Source organism: Tiliqua scincoides, chromosome 1 (genome assembly GCF_035046505.1).
Source record: "Tiliqua scincoides isolate rTilSci1 chromosome 1, rTilSci1.hap2, whole genome shotgun sequence".
In the NCBI taxonomy this organism is placed as follows: Eukaryota; Metazoa; Chordata; class Lepidosauria; order Squamata; family Scincidae; genus Tiliqua; species Tiliqua scincoides.
In genome coordinates, this window is record NC_089821.1 from 35,676,525 (window position 1) to 35,699,140 (window position 22,616).

A 22,616-nucleotide genomic window follows, 5' to 3' on the forward strand; every position below is an offset into this window, starting at 1 on the left:
TGCTCCTGTATAAACTATGGCAATCGTGATTTTTGAAGAACTAGAAATATTTGATGAAGTTCTTCAGTATAGTATTGTGCAGGGGTGCTCACACTTTTTTGGCTCGAGAGCTACTTTGAAACCCAGCAAGGTCCGGAGATCTACCAGAGTTTTTTTTTACAATGTTCGCGCCATCATAACATATAACATTTATGTGTACAATGTATGTTGGTGTACCTTGAGCCCCACTGAGTATAACGGGACTTACTCCTGAGTAGACATGCCTAGGATTAGGCTGTGAGGCTGCAATCCTAGCCACACTTACCTGGGAGTAAGCCCCATTGAGTACAATGGGGCTTACTCCCGGCATTTCCTCCCAGAGGCACCTGAAGGGGGGGGGTCGGCACTCCGCGATCTACTCATTTTGCCTCGCGATCTACCGGTAGATCGCGATCCACCTATTGAGCACCTCTGGTATAGTGGTTCTCACACATTTAGCACAGGGTGTTGTATACAAAGGGGAGGTTTGGGAGCTTAGGGTTCTTGGTTTTCGAACCCTAAAACCCTCAAGGCCCCTTGCCCAGTAGTACTGCCATCACCCTGTACATGCCAGTGCCTCGGTCCAGGGACACTGAGACCCTCTAGGCTTAATACTATCCTTTGCAGGCGCTGAGCTCTTTCTCCAATTAAAGCCTCAGTCCTCAAGTTACTAGACCTCAACGGGTACTCGGTAGCTTGCTGAACGGCTAGGCAGGATTCTGAACCTTTGTTCCCAACAGACGATGAAACAACTTAGTAAAAGGTATTTTCGTTTATTAAGTACATAAGGTTACACACTCTACAATAAGGCAGCAAATGCTAGAGGCATAAACATCTAGAAACATATCAGCAATAAAATAATAAAGCTAGCTGGCTTTCTCTGTTAATACCTATCTCTCACCAGTTACTCTTGTAGATCTCTTAGCTCCAGGGCTACCTATGGGGCCAGGTGCCCATGATGGACAATGGATGTTGCACCCAAAACTCTGTTCAAGAAGGAACCTCCACACACCCCCTGGGCACTCATTATTATACTTCTTATGCTAAAAGTATTGAGGTGACTTCATACTTATTAGACTATCCAATCAGAACCCTTGAGCAACAGAACCTTCTTGAAGTTGGTCTGGTTGCTAACCCCTCATAGTTTGTACCCCTCCCAACTGAAGATCCACAGCTGCACTCAATCACCCTTGATAAGGCGCCTCTCTGTCTACTAAGGTGCTAAATATTCCATTGGGTTGTAATTCTTGTTATCTGTCCTTCCTGGCCAGCAAAGGAGAGACAACAAATCTTTTGTTTTCCTGCAGCTGGGAACTGCTTGCAACTTCTCAGTTACACTTTCTTAGTTTGGTTTAGGCTACTCATGCCAACTTAGGCCTAACATGTACTTATTCATGACACTGGGACCCACTTTTTAGAATGAGAATCTGTGAGGACCCACTGGAAGTGATGTCATGACTGGAAGTGGCAGCATCAAGCAGGAAAATTTTTAACAATCCTAGGCTGCAATCCTATCCACACTTACCCAGGAGTAAGTTCCATTGACTCTCATTGTTAAAAGAATATACATAGTAGCTTGTTAAAGTACATGTCTGTAACATTTCCCCAAATGAAGTCACATACCATGGTAGCATCAAGTCTAATGTATTAAAAATAAAATATTGAAATGAATGGGGACCCACCTGAAATTGGCTTGCTACCCACCTAGTGGGTCCTGACCCACAGTTTGAGAAACGCTGGTATAGTATATTGTTCCCCCCTCCATCATTAAGACAAATATAATTATTTTCCAGTTTTTAAAGTTCTTTTATGTTGCACAAGTTAAGCAATTTTGTCTCCCTCCATGTAGGATTTCACATATCTTTCTCCAGCTTGTGATATCATTATGGAAGCATTAATGCTACTGGCAAGATAGTGGCACTCATGGAGATTCTGAATCCCATTAAGAGGCTGTAAAGTATGAACCATGGAATAGCAGGAGGACAGAGGTTGAGAAAATCTCTTATTTGCTTTAAGTCTGCCTGCTCTTTTAGCTAAAGACTACCCTGCTGGTTAAACACAAGGAGGAAAATAACTTGTATAGTATTCAAGCACAAAATGACTCAAATAAGACCTACACAGTCCTATAAAGTCCCTCCTCCTGTTCAGTTAGTGGTTGCTTTTCAGTACTTGTGAGTCTGAAAAAATGCAATAAAGATAATGCATTTACACAGGAATGGGAAGGACTGCGATGTGATCCTACCTGTGTTTACTCGGAAGCAAGTTCCAATGTGTTCAGTGGGACTGATTCTGAATAAATGTGCGTAGGCGGAAGCCCTTCTTTCCATCTGTTAGCATCTTCTCACCTCGACCAACCTAAGGCGAGACGCACGCACACAATTTACTCAAGCAGAATCTGTAAGCGTGAATTGATTTTTGCCTTTGACTGCATGTCAGAATATGTATCTGTCATCCATACTGGATTGCTTTCAATGGAGTGTTCATTCCAGTGCGCATTCAACTGTGTATCCCATACCTTCCAGATGTATAATAAAAGCCATTTAAAATTGTTTTCCTATTATAATTCCTCTCTCTCATCTGTCAAATGTCTTCCAGCTCAATTTCTGTTTGCAGCTGTTACTTTCCTAGAGCTGTGACATCTCTCATAGCAGTAATTGCTGAATAAGACTTTTATTGGGGACTTCTTGAAACCTACCAGCTCCTCTTAACTGCAGACTGTTCTCTGCTTTCCTTTAAATGTGTTTTTTAAAAGTCATATCACTTTCCCAACAACTAAATATACCATAGCTAAGACTTGTTAAAAAATACTCCCAGGATTTGTGGTGTTAAATTTTGCCAGTTCTTCTTCTGTCTTAACCATTTACTCCCCATTCTCTGTAGCTTTATTTCAGTTCCCCCCCCCCCAGCTTTCTCTTTGTTTTCCTATGGACATCCGCAGACTGTTGGCTGTCAGATCTCTCATCCTCATGAGGAACTGCAAGAAGAATCTTGCTTCAGGATCAGTTGTGGGTTCCATGAATAAGTCTTGTAAATCTTGTTACAGGGAAAATAATGAAAAAGTGATATAAACCTTCAACCTGCTTGCCAATAATCCTTTAGCATTTCCCCTTAGCAAAAGCAGCAATTTCTTCACATCACCTTAGATTGAATGGGAGACAGGAAAAGGCTAGAGTTAAGGACAACATCTTGAAGAACTGGTGCTGACCTGGGATTCAAAAGCCTCAAAGCTGACTTTCAGTCATGTATGCAGCAGTATAAAGGTGTTAATTAATGAGCATTCTGATTAGAAAGCATATGTTGAAAGTTAGGTTAAAGACCATATTGGAGTTTTAGAAGTGGTCTGGGCAGAAATAAACGTTTCAAGAGCTTGTAACTTCTACTGAACATGGCAGCCCCCAGTTCAGTTCCCTGCCTGCTTCCTAATGTATAGTACAATATAACCCACACTCTTGTATCATTGTGTAGTGCAGTGGTTCTCACACATTTAGCACTGGGACCCGCTTTTTAGAATGAGAATCTGTCAGGACCCACCGGAAGTGATGTGATGGCCAGAAGTGACATCATCAAGCAGGAAAATTTTGAACAGACTTTGGAACTCCTTGCCACATGATGTGGTGACGGCATCTGGCCTGGAGGCCTTTAAAAGGAGATTGGACAAGTTTCTGGAGGAAAAATCGATTATGGGTTACAAGCCATGATGTGTATGTGAAACCTCCTGATTTTTGAAATGGGCTATGTCAGAATGTCAGATGCAAGGGAGGCACCAGGATGCAGGTCTCTTGTTATCTGGTGTGCTCCCTGGGGCATTTGGTGGGCCACTGTGAGATACGGAGGTATGTGGAGGCCTAAGGAGGTACGTGGGGCGGCGGCAAGAAATAGGGCCTTCTCAGTAGTGGCACCAACATTATGGAACTCCCTTCCCCTTGACTTGAGAATGGCTCCCTCCCTTGAGACTTTTTGGCGAGGCCTGAAGACATTTTTGTTTAAAGAAGCCTTCTGAGTGCATGGCCTTTTTAAACATCTTTTCTGTATCTTTTAGTATTTTTACAGGCCTGATTCCTCTGATTTACTACGTTTTGCTCCTTTTATCTGACTATGGTTTTTATGGGTATATGTTAATGTGTTTTTAATATGTTTTTATTTGTGGTTAAATTATGTTTTTAATCTGTTTTTTAATATGTTGTGAGCCGCCCTGGGTCCCTTTGGGGAGAAGGGCGGGATATAAATAAAGTTTATTATTATTATTATTATTATTATTATTATACAGGAAGCTGGATTAGATGGGCCTATGGCCTGATCCAGTGGGGCTGTTCTATTCTGCAATCCTACCCACACTTACCCAGGAGTAAGCCCCATTGACTATCATTGTTAAAAGAATATGCATAGTAGCATGTTAAAAGTACAGGTCTGTAACATGTCCCCAAATGCAGTTGCATACCATGGAGCATCAAGACCAATTTATGAAAAATAAAATATTGAAATGAATGGGAATCCACCTGAAATTGACTCACGACCCACCTAGTGGTTCCCGACCCACAGTTTGAGAAACACTGATGTAGTGTGTTTCCTCTTCCGTATCATTGGCTGTCTCTGGTAAGAGCAGAGAAATGCACAGTGTAACAACCTAAGAACATGGGTTAAGTTGTATTAAGCCTTGCAGAGGAGAATGAGGAACTCAACCTTGGGATGCAGTGCTGCGTTTGGTAGTGGTAGCCTCATGTTTCTTGGGAAACTTTATTCCACCTTTAGTTTCCATTTAGCCAGTGTGCTGAGTTTTTCCAAAGCATTTGGCCATAGGTGTTGCTGGATGATACAAAGCCCACCCCTACTCCTCCCTTACCTGCAGCTCTAGTGTGGCTCCTTTTCTCCATGCTGGTTGTACCACCACCACTGCAACACCCTGGTGTTATATCTTTTAGCTTTTTGATACGAAAGTCCATAGGGTTTTCTTGGCAAGGATACTGGAGTGGGTTGCCTTTTCCTTCTCCAGTGGTTCACCTTTAGTCAGAGCTCTGACCTGTCCATCTTGGGTGTCCCTACACAGCATAGCTCATAACTTCACTGAGTTACTCAAGCCCTTTTGTTATGACAATCCAAGAAGGGGAATTGCCTCACACTGCTAAGCTATTCACACTACTGAGCTATTTTAAAAAGACAGGAAGAGGTCAGAGGAAGAAGAAGTATGCAGGGAGGAAGAGTGGTGACTAGGAGGCACTCTAGGCCACCATGCTCTCATGCCAAGCACTTCCTCTTCCCTTCTCCTCTTCCTTCTTTTTTTAAAATATGGCTCAGTGGTTTGAAGAGGAGGAGGCAGTAAGGTAAGAGGTGGTGGCTCCCTTCATCTCAGATCTAGGGGAGAAGGTTGGGGGTGACTTGGCTCTGCTGCCATGACTTCTGTGAAGGAATCCTGTTTCTTTGATGAATGTGCTGGCAATTTGACAGAGACCTCTTTCCTTCTTCCATAACTTTAGTTCCAGGTTTCCTTGAGGGCCTACAGCCACAATTGCATGTTTTGTAATTTTGTAGTGCAGACATGTCCTATGGCAGGCATGCATTCTGCCTCACAGTCTCCATTCACTTCCACAGTTCTTCATAGAGAAAGTACTTTGAAGTGGATGATGATTTGGTAGCAGTATCAGATGAGATGAATCACACCTTCTTTTAGGCGGTGTCTAAAATACTGTTGCTCAGAAGCCAGAACAGTATTTTTTTAAAATTCTTGCTCAGATATGGATGTTGAATAGCACATGATTAAGCTGAGATGCTCTGAGCTGGTGAAGAAAAATAATATATTGCTAGTCAATTAGAGCTGATTAAGATGTGAAGTAATTAGAAAAAAGACTGCAGACCTAAGGAGAGAACATCTCACATAGTCAGAAACAGGTTTGAGGCTGTGAGCTGGCTGGTATTGGAGAAGCCCTGCAGCAGGATTCCAGCGTGGAATGTGAAGTGTCTATAATCTGTCTATATTCTGTAACAACATGATATACAAACTGACTAAAAGCCAGTGCTTCTGTGCTTCTTTGGCAATAACCTGTCATTTCTGCAGTCTGGTATACTGTATGTTAGCAAAAACTAATTGTCTATGAGGGAATTAATTAGATCTTTAGATTCTGATGTAATTTTGCAATGTTCAATTCACCGATGATGGAAAAAAAACTGAAAAATGGGAAAAAAATGAAAAATTAGACAATGTTTTCAATATAGATATAGACTCTGTAGATATAGACTCAGAATATAGATTCTGTTTTACAGTATGTTATTTCAAGTCTCTCTCTCAAGTCTCTGAACCAGCAGCTGCCTATAGCACTTGGATCTCCTCCAATCAGCTGAGCAGCGGGAGCAGGCACTTCTGAATGCCTGCTGCTTGTCACACAGCTGATCGGCGGCAATTTAAAAAAAATAAGCAAGAACACACATGCGCTATACACATAGTGACCTGGACCCAAAAATGGCTTTGAGTTCCTAGTCAAGATATGATTCCCTTCCTCTCAGTCCCGGGTCTGGTTTTTGATGGACAGAAGTGTAACTTAGGACTGAATTGTGGGACTCCTCTCTGTATCAGAGCAATTATGTTTTCTACTTCCCTGAGGCTCTTCCTGCTTTCTGTACGAAGCTCCTCTTTCCTGAATTCAGTTCACCACTTTAGGAAACATTTCCTATTCTTGTTTGGTCTTGATTTCAATTTGTTTCCCATTCCCCCCACCCTGTACTATTAAGAACAATATTAGCCTCACAAATGGTACCAAACAAGCCTCCAAGTAAAATCACAGTCAAACTCTGCTCTCCCCCACCCTGTCCAAGCAAGAGTAGCAGCTCCACAGTTTAGACTTACAGATTTCTTAACACTACTTATAGTTCTAGGCATAGTCAAATTAAATTCTCCTTTTTTCAGTGACTTCCTCAAAGTGTACCAACATTTGTCCTGGAATGGGGAAATTGCTTTTTGCCGTTGCCTCAATAAGTGCTTAATGTTGAGCTTCCCCCTAAAAGTATGCCAGGAGCTCTTGTATGGTTTGTTGCATGAGCAGCCCATTTGTATAGGAAGTAGATAATAACCCATTCCCTTTCCAAGCTGTTCCTATGAGATATGGTCTGATACAAAGCACCAAGGTTTATGGAAAACTCTTCCTCTTTAAGTAAGGCTTCAGTTGCATGGTTTGGGGCATTTGTGCCAGATGGCCAGTCGTCAGCTGTGATTCCAGGATTTGGAGGGCTATGGAAGCTTCTTCCTCCCTCCCCCCACCCTGAACTAATTTCTTCTTACTTCCTTCACCCATAGCTCATTAGCCCGAGTGATTGCTCTTCTACAGTGTATAGTGCCCCACTGGGAGATAGATTGATGACTTTTATTTTTTTTGCCTGACTGGGACTGCAAAACCAGAGAGGTTGTCAAAGCATCTAGCAGGCCACAATCCATGCACTTAGCGTCATGGGTCACAAGTCGTGCAGGCTTTGTCTAGAATTATCCACTTGATGGTTAACTTCTAGAAAACTGCTAATGGCTTTGGGGTTGACCTCTGGAAACTCTTCCTTTATTAATGGGCGTTGTGGGTGGCTCTTTGGCTTAAGTTTTCTGCCATCCTAAGAGTGACAAGTCATTTGTGGCTCTGTTACAGACAAGTAACAGTGAAGAGGGGGCTGAGATCATTGAGGCTGTCTCATTCTAGGCAGATGTGACTAGTCATATCCCCTAGGGGTTAGCAAGCTAATGGTTTGTCCATAAAGCCATGCAGCTTTCGATAGTCCTCTTTGAAAATGAATAGAGCAGCAATGGAATCATATGCTGCATTGTGATAACATAATGCTCTTACAAAGCTATTCATTATACAAGCTGCTTTGGTGAACCAATTAGACATGCAGAATTTTCAGGTTTTGCCTTATTCGGAGTTTAATTAATTTAGTGTAATAAGCTGTAAGCGCATTAATACCAACAAAACACTTTGTACTGTTATCTGTAATACTCAGATGAAAAGCCATAAGCATTGTTTTATTTTTTAAAAAATAAGAAAGTCTCAGTGGCGTTTTAAACAGTATTTTCTAATATATTGAAATATTCATGTTAGGGCAAAGGGTGATCTTTTTCTGCAGATGGGAAACTGGCATGGCAATTCCGATTTTAAAAAATACTTATTACAGGAACAAACATACCAAATTGTTAAAAAATACGGTTGCACTGGCATACTTAGTTTGTACAATTTATGACAAAATAGTGTGTATTAAAAAGACTTTAATCATGAACCATTTAAACTCCTGTCTCGTATTCAAGTGCTTAAGAAATATTGAGATTTGATATGTGAGCAGTATTCCTCCTAAGGTGTGCTAGAGATGTAGTCTTTTTACCTCATAAAAGAACCATTCATATCCTGACCCAACGGATCTGTGCCAGTGTGATGATTCAAAAAGTACGAATGTGCATTTCAGAACAAACAGAAACAGAGGCAACTGGGACCCATTTATATCCATTTCCATTTGTTCTAAACTGAACGTGCTGTGCAACGAACAGCATCAAATGCCATTCATTCCAGTCTCTTGTCCATAGTAAGGACATCCACGGCTCACTCTCCACAGGCTGACCTCTGCTGTCCAGACCATAGAGTGTCCCAGTGGAGAGGAGTCATATTGCAGGGAGAGGTGACTGCAGAGCAAAGAGCTCAGATGTCTTATGTAAGCAGACTTTTGTTCAGAATTTTCTCAACAAAATCAAAGCCAAGATCAAAGCCAAGAAGTTGTATCTCTATCAGATACATGAGTGGCATGGCAAGACTTTGGAAAGTTACAAACATACAAATGGGGTAACTGCTATGCAAGGAGATCTTTTTTGCTGTGGAATTTTTTTAAAGGAAGCACCATTTTTTTTTTAATAACAGTGCTAAGTATAGGCTCTTGTGGTTTATGAATTGGCCCTGAGAATCACATTATTAGGTCACTTTTCATGCAATCAGCCTGTCTTGAGTTAAACATACATGAGGTAGAGCAGGTTTGCAGCAGGCCTGGTCTAAGCCCTGCTGGTGCCGAGGCTTCCCCTTCACCGTGCATGCCAGGACCCGACTCTTCTGAGTGGCTGTTCTTTCCCCCGTGCAACCCAAAACCTGGGTGTTCTTTCTTCCAACTCTTTCCCAAAACTCTTCTCCCCCTTGTCTTGCTTCTGCTATTTCTCCTCCCCCTGTGCTCCCACCCCTTTCCCTTTTGTCAACTGCCTTTTGAAGGGAGGCAAGCAGAAGTGTGGAGAATAAGACAGTGGTGAGCTACAGCAGAGACTTCCATTCCTTGCCCTCTGCCATCTTGAAAGATAGGGAGGAGGGAGTGACCCAGCAGAATGGGAGGATGAGTTGTGGTAGGACTGGCTGCTGCCAGGGAAAAGGGGAGGCTGTAGGCAGCTTCTTTACCATGCCTCAGTAATTAGCAACTACCTGCTTTGCAGCATCCTGATCTACATAAGGTTGGATGCTTATGTGCATAAGCTCTTTTTCAGTCTTCAAATGATAGTGTGTAGGTCATCCCTTCCTTAGTTCATTTGTCACCCAAAATGGGCTTTGACCTCGTGACTTTCTGCTTCTCCTGTAGGGACTTTCAGTACATTTTCTTATGCTTTGTAGGAATCCTGCCTTTCAGGTTTGAATTATGATGCTCTTAATAATGTGTTGCGCTTATTGTCCAAGTTTTTGGAAGAGACCCATTAGCCTATGAATTCTGGAGAAATTTCTTCACAGTGCATATAACACAAAGAATGCCCTTTCTCTCTAGTGGAGACTTATATTGCATTGATCCAGAACTTATGGAGAATACAAAGCAATTTTTATTTATTTGAGCTAATGAGCCAGCCTTAAAAGTTCATGCCGGGCTCTGAGAGTCAAGCTGGGATCTTTCATCTTGCAAAGCATCCATTCTTACAGTGCTTCTTTAGGGCTTTTTAAATGCTTCCCATGCAACCAGATTATCTTCAAATTATATCCAGAGTGGCTATATAGGACCTGCACAAAGGACAAGGCAAAGGGTAATAAAAATCTTTTGTCCTGCACAGCCTTCTCTTTGGAAAAGCTCCAAGTAACACAGTAACTCTTGGTGGACGGTAATTGGTTTTTAATCAGTGTCAAAGGAACATGTACACTCTACTAAATCTGCAGCTAGGTAGAAAGTAACTGCCTTTTTATGCCCTTCCACGTAGGTCATACCAATGAAGCAGATTAATGTTGCGAAGGCATCAACTCAGTTTGGGAAAACAAAACCTTTGTGCGAAACATATAATTTTGCATCTGTTTTTCCTACTGCTTGAAAATCAGTTTAGTTTCACAATATTTATAAACAGATAATTGCAGCCCATTGTTAAGCTCTGCTGCTGTTCGACTGTGTATTTACGCAGTTAAACCATGCATGCCACCGGGATAATTTTTTATCTTTCCTGTGGATCTTGTACAGTATAATAGATGTGTTTGCAAGCTATTGCCGATGAGCTGTCAAAACTGAAAAGGTTGATGTCTAAAATATAGGTTTAGAATGGAAGGGAAACAAAATCCTGTTTCCATTTGTAATGTGTTGCAGCTAATAATGGCTTGTGGTGAGCAGGGTGGTGATTGTATACATCTTGCATAATCTTCTGTCAGTGACTCCAGGCTTTCTGCTATCACATCTAGAATTATAGCCCAATCTTAACATGGTGTCAAGGCTATTTCATTAGTTCCTGCATGAATTAGGAGTAGTGATGGGGAGAGCTCCCTAGCCAGATTTGTTAGCTTAGAAAAACTGAGCTAACCCCGAAAATGGCTTGGTTTATTACATGTCCAATTCTGAGCCTAATTTTTGACAATATCAAACCCCTGATGATGTCTTTGGGAATGTGACAGAATACGATCCCCCTACTGTCAACATTAGTGAGCCTCTATATCCCTTTCCCCCCTTCATCCACCTGGCTACCTACCTGTCCACTTTCCTCTCCCTCCCACCCGCTGATGATTTGGACGTACAGATTTGCAATATGGCGTGCGTTATACTTTGAATGAGTTTGGACCCTGGGATATTTGAAAAAAGACTGTAAATAAAAATTGGTTGTGTCCAAAAAGGAATTTATGAAACGTTGGTTAATGAATTGCTGTGTTCTGTAGTAGCAGAAATGTTTAAATGCAGTTGAGAAAAAGGGACGATCTCCCCTTTCTGATGTCTGGTAAGCTGTTTTAGCTACACCGAGAATTTAAGTTTTCTCTTTGCTATTGAAATGGAGTAGAGCAACAAAAACTGCATTTACCAGCATTCCTGGCATGGGGTGCAAAGCCTGGGGACTTGGAGGTAGGGGTGTGGTGAGAGGGAGAATTGAAGGTCTCCTCAGATTTGAATTACAATCTAAACCAGAGAAAAAATTCAGTGCCATAATGTTAGGCTTATATTTGAGGTGATTTTTTTTCTTATTCGTCCTGAATTTTCTGTCATCCAGTTTAACTGGAAGACCCTGAATTCCTGTATCATGAGAGAGGAAAAAAGAAACTTCTCTCTACCCTCTCCCTCCACACTATACTTAATTTTATAAACCAGCCTCCCTCTGATTACTTTGATTGACCTTTTCAGCACCTTGTCTGCCTCTGTGACACAGATGGGGTGTGCAAGACTGTTATGAACCAAAAGGGCAATCTCTGTTGTCAAGAGGCTTTTGTAGTCTAATTCTCACCATGTTCACCAAGAAGTAAGTCCTTCTAGGCCAGGGGTCGGCAACCTTAAACATTCAAAGAGCCATTTGGACCATTTTCCGGAGAAAAGAAAACCTCGGGAGCCACAAAACCCTCTTGACATCTAAAATGAAGATAACACTGCATATATAGTTAAACTATAGTGTGTTAAAATCAATGGGATTTCATTTGACTCCAAAGTGGAGTCAGGGGAGGGGAAAAAAAACCGACAGATGCTGCTTTGTGCTGAATCGAAGCAATGGGAAGAGTAATGCAGGCTTGCTCAGAAGTAAGCGCCTCTCTGATTTCCATGGGGCTTCCTCCTTAGTCAGTGTGTGTAGTATTAGGATCACATCCTCCACCCTCAGACTTCTTTTGGGAAGTCTGCCCTGTTGGTTTCAGAGGGACTGACTTCCATGCTCAGGCGCACTGACCAGGAGAGAAATCGCACGAAGGCCAGAGGGGCTGATTCCGGAGTCGGCTCCCAATCCTAAGCATGCCTACTCAGAAGTAAGTCCCATTCAGTTCAATGGGTTTCACTCCCAGGAAAGTGTGCACTCCCTGCAGGCGCACTCCAGGGAGCTCCAGGGTCGGTCACCCCATCTCTTCTGCAGTGGGGGGGCAACATTAAGGCAAAGGGCGTCAGGAAGCCTGCCAGACTCAGAGGGATGGAGCCGAAGGATCCCCCTGCCTGCTCTGTGTGTGTGTGGGGGGGGGAATGCACCAGGGTGAGAAGAGCCCAGCCTGGTTGCAGGGGAGGCGCACGTGCACCTCGGGCTAAGCACTCCAAGTTGCGGGGAGAGGTCGGAGGAGGCTTCAGAGTGCAGCTTATCTGCCTTGGAAATGCCTTTGTATTTTTACATAGTAATTAGTTTAGCAAAGGGGGTGACAGAGAGGTGCTCTGTCACCCCCTTTGCCACTTTCACCCGCCCTTCCCCGCTGAGCCCATGCGCCACCAGTCCCGCGGTTCAGCCCCCTGCCCTCTGCAGGGAGAAGGAAGGAAGGGCGCAGGGAAGAGGTGCCCGGCTGGCCCCCGCGCCTGTTCGCAGTGGGGCGCCTGCGGGTGCCTGCTCGCAGTGGGGCGCAGAGAGCAGGTGCGGGAGAGCACCGCTGCCCCTTCCTTTGATGCCCTTCCCTGCTGAGCCCATGTGCGGCCGCACCAGCGCTGCCAGCTCTCCCTGCCTGGCCACAGGGGTCCCTGCAAAGTGCCCGCCACCAGCGACCCTGTCCCGCGGCGCCTGCTCTCAGTGGGGCGCGGAGAGCAGGTGCGGGAGAGCGCTGCTGCTCCTGCCTGCTGAAGGAGCTGCTGTGGGCGAGGGCGGCGCCCCAACCCCACACTCACCAGAAGCCAGCGCCTGCAGCACATTGCAACGGAGAGAGGCGCCCTCGGGGCTGGGCTGGCTGGGCGGTGGCCGCGCCCCGCTTCCAGCCCCCACTTGGGAGCCGCAGCAGACCGCTGAAAGAGCCGCATGCGGCTCTAAAAGCACAGGTTGCAGACCCCAGTTCTAGGCTTAGCAGATCTTTCTGCTGGACAGCCGTAACATCAGTACCCATTCTCCTGGACACTGAAAAAATATCTGGGAATGATTTACTATTTTTATGGGGAAAAAACCCCCCAAACCTCTGTTGTTGATTAAGGTGTTATAATGAACTAGATTGTCTGCTTTCTGCTGGATGAAATCAGAAATACTATGCTGTCAAAATGCTAATAGCAAACCAAATTGAACCCTCAGTTTTTCCTGAATTGAAGGAAATGTGAACATTATTTAAGAAACTGTGTTGACTTTTGCTAAAACACTTAAATAAGATCAGGTGAGCAGTTCTAAAGGGTCTGACTGAATAAAAGCTGGTGTACTGGTACACACACTGGCCCAAGCCAGAATGACTGTTGATGAGGAACTTTGCCACTTCATTGTCTCATCCCATTTTGTTTTTATCTTGGCTTTTGGCCTTTCACAAGAGTGAGAAGCAGCAGGCAAGATAAAGGCGTGCTGCTTTAAGGATTAAGGATGCAATTCACTTTAATTAAATAGTACATGTTACGCATGTATTATTTATTCTAGTTTGGGAGGGGTCTAGCTCTGGGACAGTACAATGCTTTGCATGCAGAAGGTCCCTGGTTCAATCTTTGGCATCACCAGATAGGGCTATGTTTTGGCTCTACCATCCTCTGCCCCTCCTGTGGAGGAAGGTTCAGGTCATATGGCAGGGGGAAGGACCCCATGTTGGCTGGCCTAATACAGAAAATACATTAAGATCTTAGGTTGTTGCATGTAGGGGTTTTATTATCGGGGGAATCACAGAGTGGTTTTGACCATCTTAGACAGACAGGGAAATTGATCCTCTTACAATGAAGGAACCATTACTCCAGAATTCATTACAATTTTCCCATCATACTTAGCTAGTTAGTGGTAGTTCTCTCATGTTAGAAGGATGCTTTTCACCCTAGGAGCTTGCCCTTAAGCAGGCAAGTTCTTTAAGCCAGCCCCCTGTCACCATAGATAGCCTCTTCCTCCTTACCTTGAAGGGAGGAACTTGAAGGGGCTCAAAGGGGAGGAGCAAGTGGGTCAGAGTCAAGTGGTGATGTCCTATAATCAATTTTATTGGCAGCCAAATTATAAACAGAAAGAAGTTGGTCCCTTCAACAGAAAACAGGGTCCAACAGGGTGGATCCCTGACCTTGATGGGTTCCTTCACCCATGGTTGTCACTGACCCTAGGATGGCCTTTAATGTTGGCACCTATATGGATGCTCAGCACCTCCCTCAGGGTAAGGATCAGTGTGGGTACCACAGGGCTGAGTGGAGTTCCCCCCGCAGGAGTAGAGCAGGGTTACTGGGCATGGGATCTTCCCAATAGATAGGCAGAGGGGCACCTAAATACCCAGTCCCTGGTCCTGATGTGGCTGGTGGTACCATGACCCTTTGGAGGGAGGCTGTAGCTGGGAGAAGTGTCCCTCATGAGATTCCCTCTTCCTGCAGTTCTTCTGCTGTCATGTCTTCCCCTTTCCTCCAGCCCTGCAACTCTTCTCCGCTTCTCCCATTTCCTTCTCTAGGTCTACATCCTTCACTCTAATTACCTTACCCCTCCTTGGCTCCCCTTCTCTGTTTGCCTCGTACTTGCTCCTGTCTCTCTTCTGCCTACCCCCATCTTTTGCCCCCCTTTGTGCCCTATTTATGGGCTGGAACCAGTTGTCCAGCTCCTCAGAAGCATGACTGTCGGTAGCCAGTGCTTTGCTGGGTCTTCCTGCCCTTTCCTTCCTTCATGGTTGGCTGGCATCTGTCAGTGATGTCACTGTTGCATGCCACAGTGATTGGCTTGGGTCCACACCTGACCATTCCTGTGTTTGTGGCTGGAGCAGGAGCTCACTCTAATTCCACATCTTGGGGCTATAGTACAGTCTGAGAAGCCCCGCTCAGTCTCACTTGGGCCTTTCAAAAAAGCTGCTTCTGATGCTCACCACCTGGGCTTGCCTCTACTGCTTTAACACCTCTTTCCTCATGCTCATACTTCTGTTGTTTTCGGCCCCCTTCCCTAGTTTGGGTCCTCCCCATCTTCCTCTTCCTCTCTCCTCCATTTCTCTTGCCTTGGTCTTCCCACCTCTCTCTTGGCTGTTCCTTTTCACCTCCCATCTGCTCTGCTTGGTTTCTCCTTTCTTTTCTTGTTTGCTCCCCTCCTTTCTCCTGTCTCTCAACTTTGTTCTGTCTTCTCTCCTTTTGAAGGGACTCTCCAACTCTTTCTACCTCTGCTTTTCCTGAGATTTCTTCAACTGTGGGGCTGACAGTGTCTGTAGTTGTTACTTCATTTAGCAATGACATCACACCAAGCAGGTAACCTGGAAGCAGTAGCCAGCTACATCTCTATGCCACTTTCCTGGCTGCTGGAGGTCATGGACTGGGAAAGACAACTGTGAAAAGGTGCTGCCAGTCAGTTTAGACAATACTGAGCTAAATTGTGGCATAAGGCAGCTTCAAGTGTTCTGGCTTTTTCTTTCTTTCAGGCACACTTTGTAGTATACTTTATGGGTTGCCACTTGCTTTTAAAACACACTTAGACTCATTAACGTACCACCCTGTGAATCAGTAATTGAACTATTGAGGCTGCAATCCTAACCACACTTTCCTGAAAGTAAGCCCTATTGAACAAAATAGAACTTACTTCTGAGTAGACCTGGTTAGGATTGTGCCCTTATTGGCTTGAACTGCAACAAAATTGGAGCAACCTCAGTCACAGGTGAATTGGAACCAAATCAGAACATCTGATTTGCCTCTCTGGATCTAAAAAAGGTGTGTGTGTGTGTGTGTGTGTGTGTTTAAAGCAAGGATTTGTGTTTGGTTAACTTGAAGACGTTCCTCTGTACATCCCGCTAACACACTCAAAGTACCTTCCCATGGACTCATTACATCATGTTGTGAAACAGTACCTAGTCAGGAAAGGACACTTTCCAGTGCACTATCATTGCTGCAAGAAGGATATCGCTGTCTAGCTGCCAAAATGTTGCATTTTCCCTCTTTTCCTTGTACTATTCAGTTGTGGTTCAGCTGCACCGGTTATTATAAACATACAATTTGTTTTCAAGCACCGATGCCTCGCGTTGTTTTTCCAAGCTTCCGGACCATGACTAGAACTCTGAATACAAAGTACATATTTATGTTTTGCTTGGCTGAAGAGCAGTACTTCATAGCAGAAGGTGCTTTCGACAGCCCTATCAATTAGACTGCATGAACATAAAAGCGCTTTCATGGTAAAACCCACTGTAAACAGAAAGTGGCCTTATCAGCTCCTTCAAATGTTATTCCCCATATTAGGAAAGATATGAGAGGTGAAAAAAAATTAAAATTTGAAATGTTGTTGTTGAATTGGGACACTGATCCAAAATAGTCACTCATGACCTTTCTAAGGCTTCACTGTGCATCACAATCTTCAGTCCTCTTCTTTTTTTAGGGCACTTGTAAATGTCTTCCTTTTAACACACTTCTTGTGCTCCCAGCCCCAAACCTGGAGCATAGTAACTCCTGTGTTAGAATGAGTGAAAAAAGAGACAAAACCAGATTTATGCTCACCAAATACTTTCAAATATCAAAACGTTGTTAAAATTTATGTTACCTGATTGAATATTCAGGACACACAGATTACTACATGACTTTCTTTTCATTTTTCTCAAATGCCATGAAAATAAAAATGCAGCTGAACTTTTTCTCTTATCTCATCTGCTATACTAATAATGAGTTCATTTAAATTAATTTTTTCACCAATTCTGGGATATGCCAGTGTGCTCTTTTAATAGTAAAAGTCATGATAATCTTAATATGCTTCAAATCACTTGGTGGATGAAATAAAATTTCTTCTTACACACAGAGCTTGACTTTTCTGTCTAAACACTTTGAAATGTCTGGTTGGGAGTAATGCTGCCTTGTTCCATGTACTTTCTTTCTGTGAAATGAAACTGAGGGATATGGAACAGGGATTTGTTTGTGGCGGCATCCGTCCAGCCCAGGTAGATTTCCCAAGAGACAACCCCCCCTTTCCTCATCCTTTGTTTGATTTCTGCTGCTGTTATGTTGAGGTTTTCATTGTATATATTGGTTTCATCTGTTTATATTTTTGTAAATTTTATGTGAGTACTCTTAACAAATTATCTAGATATCTTATGAGGATTTAAGTCAGTATGCAAACACAACTGTTTATAGTTCTGATTTTCACATTTCCTATAAACCTATCATAGAGGTGGATCTTTGGTGAGATTCAGTAGCATTTCATCATCCAGGAAGTGCCCTTGACAACAGAATAGGACCTGTAGGCTTAGATGTGGGACTTCACAACGTTGCTAAAAACTAATCATGGGTAAGCCATCACTTCAGATTAATTCCAGAGTGATTTAATTTCCTTTTCTAAATTGGAAAGAAATCACAACATTTTTCAGGTCAGTACATTTTTTAGGCTTGGAAAATATCAGCCCCTTCGCAGGTATCCCCCTTAAAGTACATGCTACCCAGCCCTGGATTTATCTGGTGGGTGGCAAGAGCAGCAGAAGTGGCAGTGAGTGAGTGAGGACTTTTCTTCCTCCCCTTCCTGTCAGTGAAGTTAAGTGATGGTGGTGTGAGATCCCCCCACTTCTGTTTGTAGTTGTAATGGGCTGGATCCACAGCTCATCCGACAAAAGCGCTCAGTAGCAACCCAGAGGGAATGGAAGAAAACAGCACCTCTAGCCACACTACTCAGCCTTGCTGTAGTTCTTGCTGTCAGGCATGTAAGTAAAAGGGTGGGGAGAGTGTACTTTCAAGGTGTGGAGAGCCAGGCAGGATGGCTGGTGAAGAGATAAGAACATAAGAAGAGCCCTGCTGGATCAGGCCAAAGGCCCATCTAGTCCAGCTTCCTGTATCTCACAGTGGCCCACCAAGTGCCCCAGGGAGCACACAAGGCCAGACACAACCTGCATCCTGGTGCCCTCCCCTGCATCTGGCAATCAGAGGCAGCCTGTCTCTATAACCAAGAGCTTGCACAAACCTACTATGACTTGTAACCTGTAATGAACTTCTCCTCCAGAAATTGGTCCAATCCCCTCTTAAAGGCATCTAGGCAAGATGCCATCATTACCTCCTGTGGCAAGGAGTTCCACAGACTAATTACAGGCTGGCTAAAGAAATATTTTCTTTTGTCTGTCCTAACTCTTCCAAACACTCAACTTTAGTGAATATTCCCTGGTTCTGGTGTTATGTGAAAGGGAAAAGAGTGTCTCTCTATCCGCTCTATCCAGCCTCTGCATATTTTGTATGTCTCAGTCATGTCCCCCTCAGGCACCACTTTTCTAGACTGAAAAGCCCCAAATGCTGTAGCCTTTCCTCATAAGGCTACATATGGCTTTCCTCATCCTCATAAGATGCCTGTGAACTCTTCCATAGTGAAGCTTGAAGAACTTCAGAGGTTCAGAATGTTGATTTTCAGGTGGTGTGGAGTTTTTTGAGCACACCAAGGTCCCAGCCAAACCTACACTTGGAAAAATTTACCTGAATATCTAGTAGAAACCAGTAAATCCCTAGTAAAAGTTTTGTCAGCACACCACTCTGTTTTCCTGAACTCTGCCCTTCTCTCCCACAAGGAATGAACTTGTTTCCAAGGTCAAATGCATGTCAGAGAAAGCCTTAATCTAGAACAGGAGTGTCAAACTCATTTCATACAGAGGGCCGAATAACATTCATTGTGCCTGTTGGGGGCCGGAAGTGATGTCATTAAACAGGTCATAACAAAAATATGCACCTTTTCTCACTTAGGAACTCATTAGCTGCAAGTGACAGAGAAAATGTGCAAATCTTGACCATATTTCAAGATACGGGAGAGCCTCATTTTCATGTTGGCTGCCCTTTCAACAGTAACTCCTTAGCACTGTTCAGCAGCTGAATGAGGGCCAGATAAATAGCTTCTGCTGGCCGCATCTAGCCCCCGGGCCTTATGTTTGACACCCCTGGTCTAGAAGGCTGATGGCTATTCAGCTCATGCTTAGTCTAATATGATGGAAAGCTTCAGCCCACTCTGGATCTTTAATCAGTTCTTGGCAGCTGACAGCGTAGCAGTATAGTGAACTTCCTGGTTTGGTTTTTTTTTTTTTTTAAAGTACAATTAAAAGATAGTGAAAAAGTTCAGAGAAATTATGGAACCTTTGCCATGTTTCACATTTGGGGCAATTTAGAATGTTGGTGGCTGGCCAGCATAAGTACTTGCTGACACTGTCGAAGTTTTAGAAGCAGGGCAAAATATCTTCAATGGACTGTATACATTTCAATAGTCCTTTTGGGGGTTTTGCTTGTGTGTCTTGGGTCTTTTCTATGTTGTGAACCCATTTGAGATGAGGATCTGTCTTTTCATTTCTTTTGCTAGGAAAAGCAGTTTGAGAACTTATTAGAAAAGCAAAATAAAAATATATTTAAATCAATAATATTCTATAATAAAAAAACAGCACAGAATTCAGCGTTCTGGGAATTTCAGTTTTCATTAATAACATTTTCTAGCCCACATGGCTGCAAAGATATGCTGGAAAGTATGTAAGCAGTGTTTGGTGAAATCTCAGTCACAGGGATAATGAAGCAAGATTTCCAAAGGTTGGGGAAGGGGTCTTCAGTACACTACGTAGCTGCTTCCTCTTCCCTATGACTAGCAAAAGCAGTGTAAATTATTTAAAAGGAATGAAAGAAGTGGATTTTTTTAAAATTTGTATCAACACACTTCATGTGGCTTGTGTTATTTTATCCAGGAATGGCCTCCCAATAGCCTCGAATATGTTCATGTACAACTGATGCCCATAATGTCATTCGCTTGTATGCTGATAAATGCAAAATATCATCTATCCATTGAGCATCCTCCTCCTTTCTCCTTCTCCTTAAGTCTTTTGGAGAGAACATACTTTATTCAAATTGCACACTTCAGCTTTTCTTGCCACAGAATTCTGGTTATGATGGCACAGAACTTTGATTATTTTAGTGCACAGAACTAGATGAAGATACACAACATTCAAGAGGCCCTGGTCTGATGTGGGAAAACCTCTTCCCACTTATGAGCACGGCATTCCCTTAAGTCTCCTGAGTGTGTGATTTGAGTCTCTCCTCCTAGGTTCATCTTTCTTTCCCCAAGTCCATTGTGTGCAATATGATCACTTAGATGAGATCCTGTTTTAATTTAATTAAGATTGAATTTCTGTATGAATGAACTGGAAGATCTCCAAGGATTGGACTCCTTTTGACACATGAGAAAATTATGTACCTCTTAACAAGCTGCTTCAAGAATGTGCGACAGTATTAGCATTTTTCAGTTATAGCTTCAGGGGATTAAATAATAGGGGGAAGTATTGTTATATTTTGTGAAGAACTTGGTAGACATTTGCAAGCAGCTGAAGAAGTGTCAGTTCATAATGCAAATTTCTCTTGGAGTACAAGATGAATAAATATCAGGCTCTTTTTTAAAAAAGAAAGAGTATCTGAAGATATCTGAAGTAAGGATGAAAATGATTTAGAAAATTATTGATGTTTAGAGTTAGAAAGCAGATGGTAGTAAGTTGGCTGTTTTAAACATGAAACAGGTGAATCAGAAGATTTGAACTAACATCTTGAATCAGTTCTGAGAAAGCAAGAAAATTGTTTTTGCACATTTGTTTCAACTTTCCAGAGGTGGAAATGGTTTTTAACTGCAAAAACTTTGGAATAAGAAATAAAAAAGCTTCAGATCAAAAATATTTTTCATGAAGAACATCATTATGATCTCACAGTAGTGGCAGATGCTATCCATGTGCACCAATTTCTGTATAGTTTGATTACTGAACTAAGCTAGTTGGCGGGTTCTTGACTTTCTCCCTAGATTGTTTTTCCAACAGTTCAGATCCTACTGTAAGGTTGTAATAGAATACCAAGGAATGTGAACTATAAAATGCCAAGTGCAAAGTTAACCTCAGTCACAAATTCAGTATGTGGCTTCTCATTAGGATATCTAACACAAACATCTGAAATTTATGTAAAAAGAAAACAGGGTGGGTGAATACAAAGATAGCATAACAGTATGAGATGGCAATGAAAGATGTAAGAGAGTAACTGGTTAAACTGTTCTCGGGGCAGTACCTGATAGGAAGCTGTTTTGTGCTGCCAGAATAATGTATTAGGTATTGCCCACAAGATAAATGGCATAAATTACAACACAAATGTTATGCAGGGACAATCAATATGGTGCTGATGTTCCTGTGGTTGTATACTGCTGTGACATTTATCAGAAATCTTTATGGAAATTGCTTAGCAGAAAGATATATACTTGTCTTGGCATATAGCGATGATTGTGAAAAAGGATTGTGTACAAGCAATGTCATAGCATCTGTGTTGAAATGATACTGGTCTGCAAGATTAATGATTGCTTGGAATTCACTTGCTCCCGTATATGGAAAAGTGGATGGCATTTGCTGCCACAAGATGTGATGATGGCCATTGGTTTAGTTCAGGGGTGTCCAAATATTTTGGCAGGAGGGCCACATCATCTCTCTGACACTGTGTTGGGGGCTTGGGAAAAAAAGAATTAATTTACATTTAAAATTTGAATACATTTACATAAGTGAATTTATTAGAGATGTTACATATATGAATAAATGACAGTCTTTCAATAGCTCAAGGCCTACAAAAGGCCTTGCACAAAGCAAGGCCAGCCTTTCCTTTGCTGCCAATGCTGCATCACAGACGTGAAATAGCAAATAGTGGAGGGAGCCCTTGTCCCACAGTTCAGGTGAGAGGTAGAACAGTCGTCCTCACGCTGAGAGCAGTTGCGTTGGGCTAGCAAGGGCTCCAGCAAGTCGCTGGAGGGCCAGAGGCTCACTGGAGACTGGGGTCTCCCCGTGGGCCAGATTGGGAGCTCCTGAGGGCCACAAGTGGCCCCCGGGCTGGGATTTGGGCACCCCTGACTTAGTTGGATATAAGGGGGATTAGACTAATCTATCAAGTATAGGTCTGACTATGCCCATTAGAGAGAGGGTAATAATCAACATGGCATGCAGCACCTTGGGCAAATGCCAGGGGTCCAGTGTCTCAAGAAATCCACTTTTGCTGATGCCTGTTTCAACCTACCCAACGCTGGGGGCTCCTGGTCCCCAGTTATTGTTACTGGGCAGAACTGTGGTTAGACCAGCAGTTCCTTTTTGGTTTTTTACAGATACTCAGCTCTATGACATACAGCACGAGCCCCAAACACTTGAATAAACTAAAATGGTACTACCCTTCCAGGCACAGAGCACTGAAAGCAAGAAGTGCCTGCTGTCATTATTGATACGAACTGTTACCTGTTAAGCCTTCTAGGATGCACACAGTGGGCTTACTGGGAAATGGTCAGCACAGGGGTAGTGAATAATTTTTGCAGCAGGGGACAGGGCATCTGGGTGAACTAAAATGGTGCCACTGCTGATGTGTAGGCCCTGGCATGT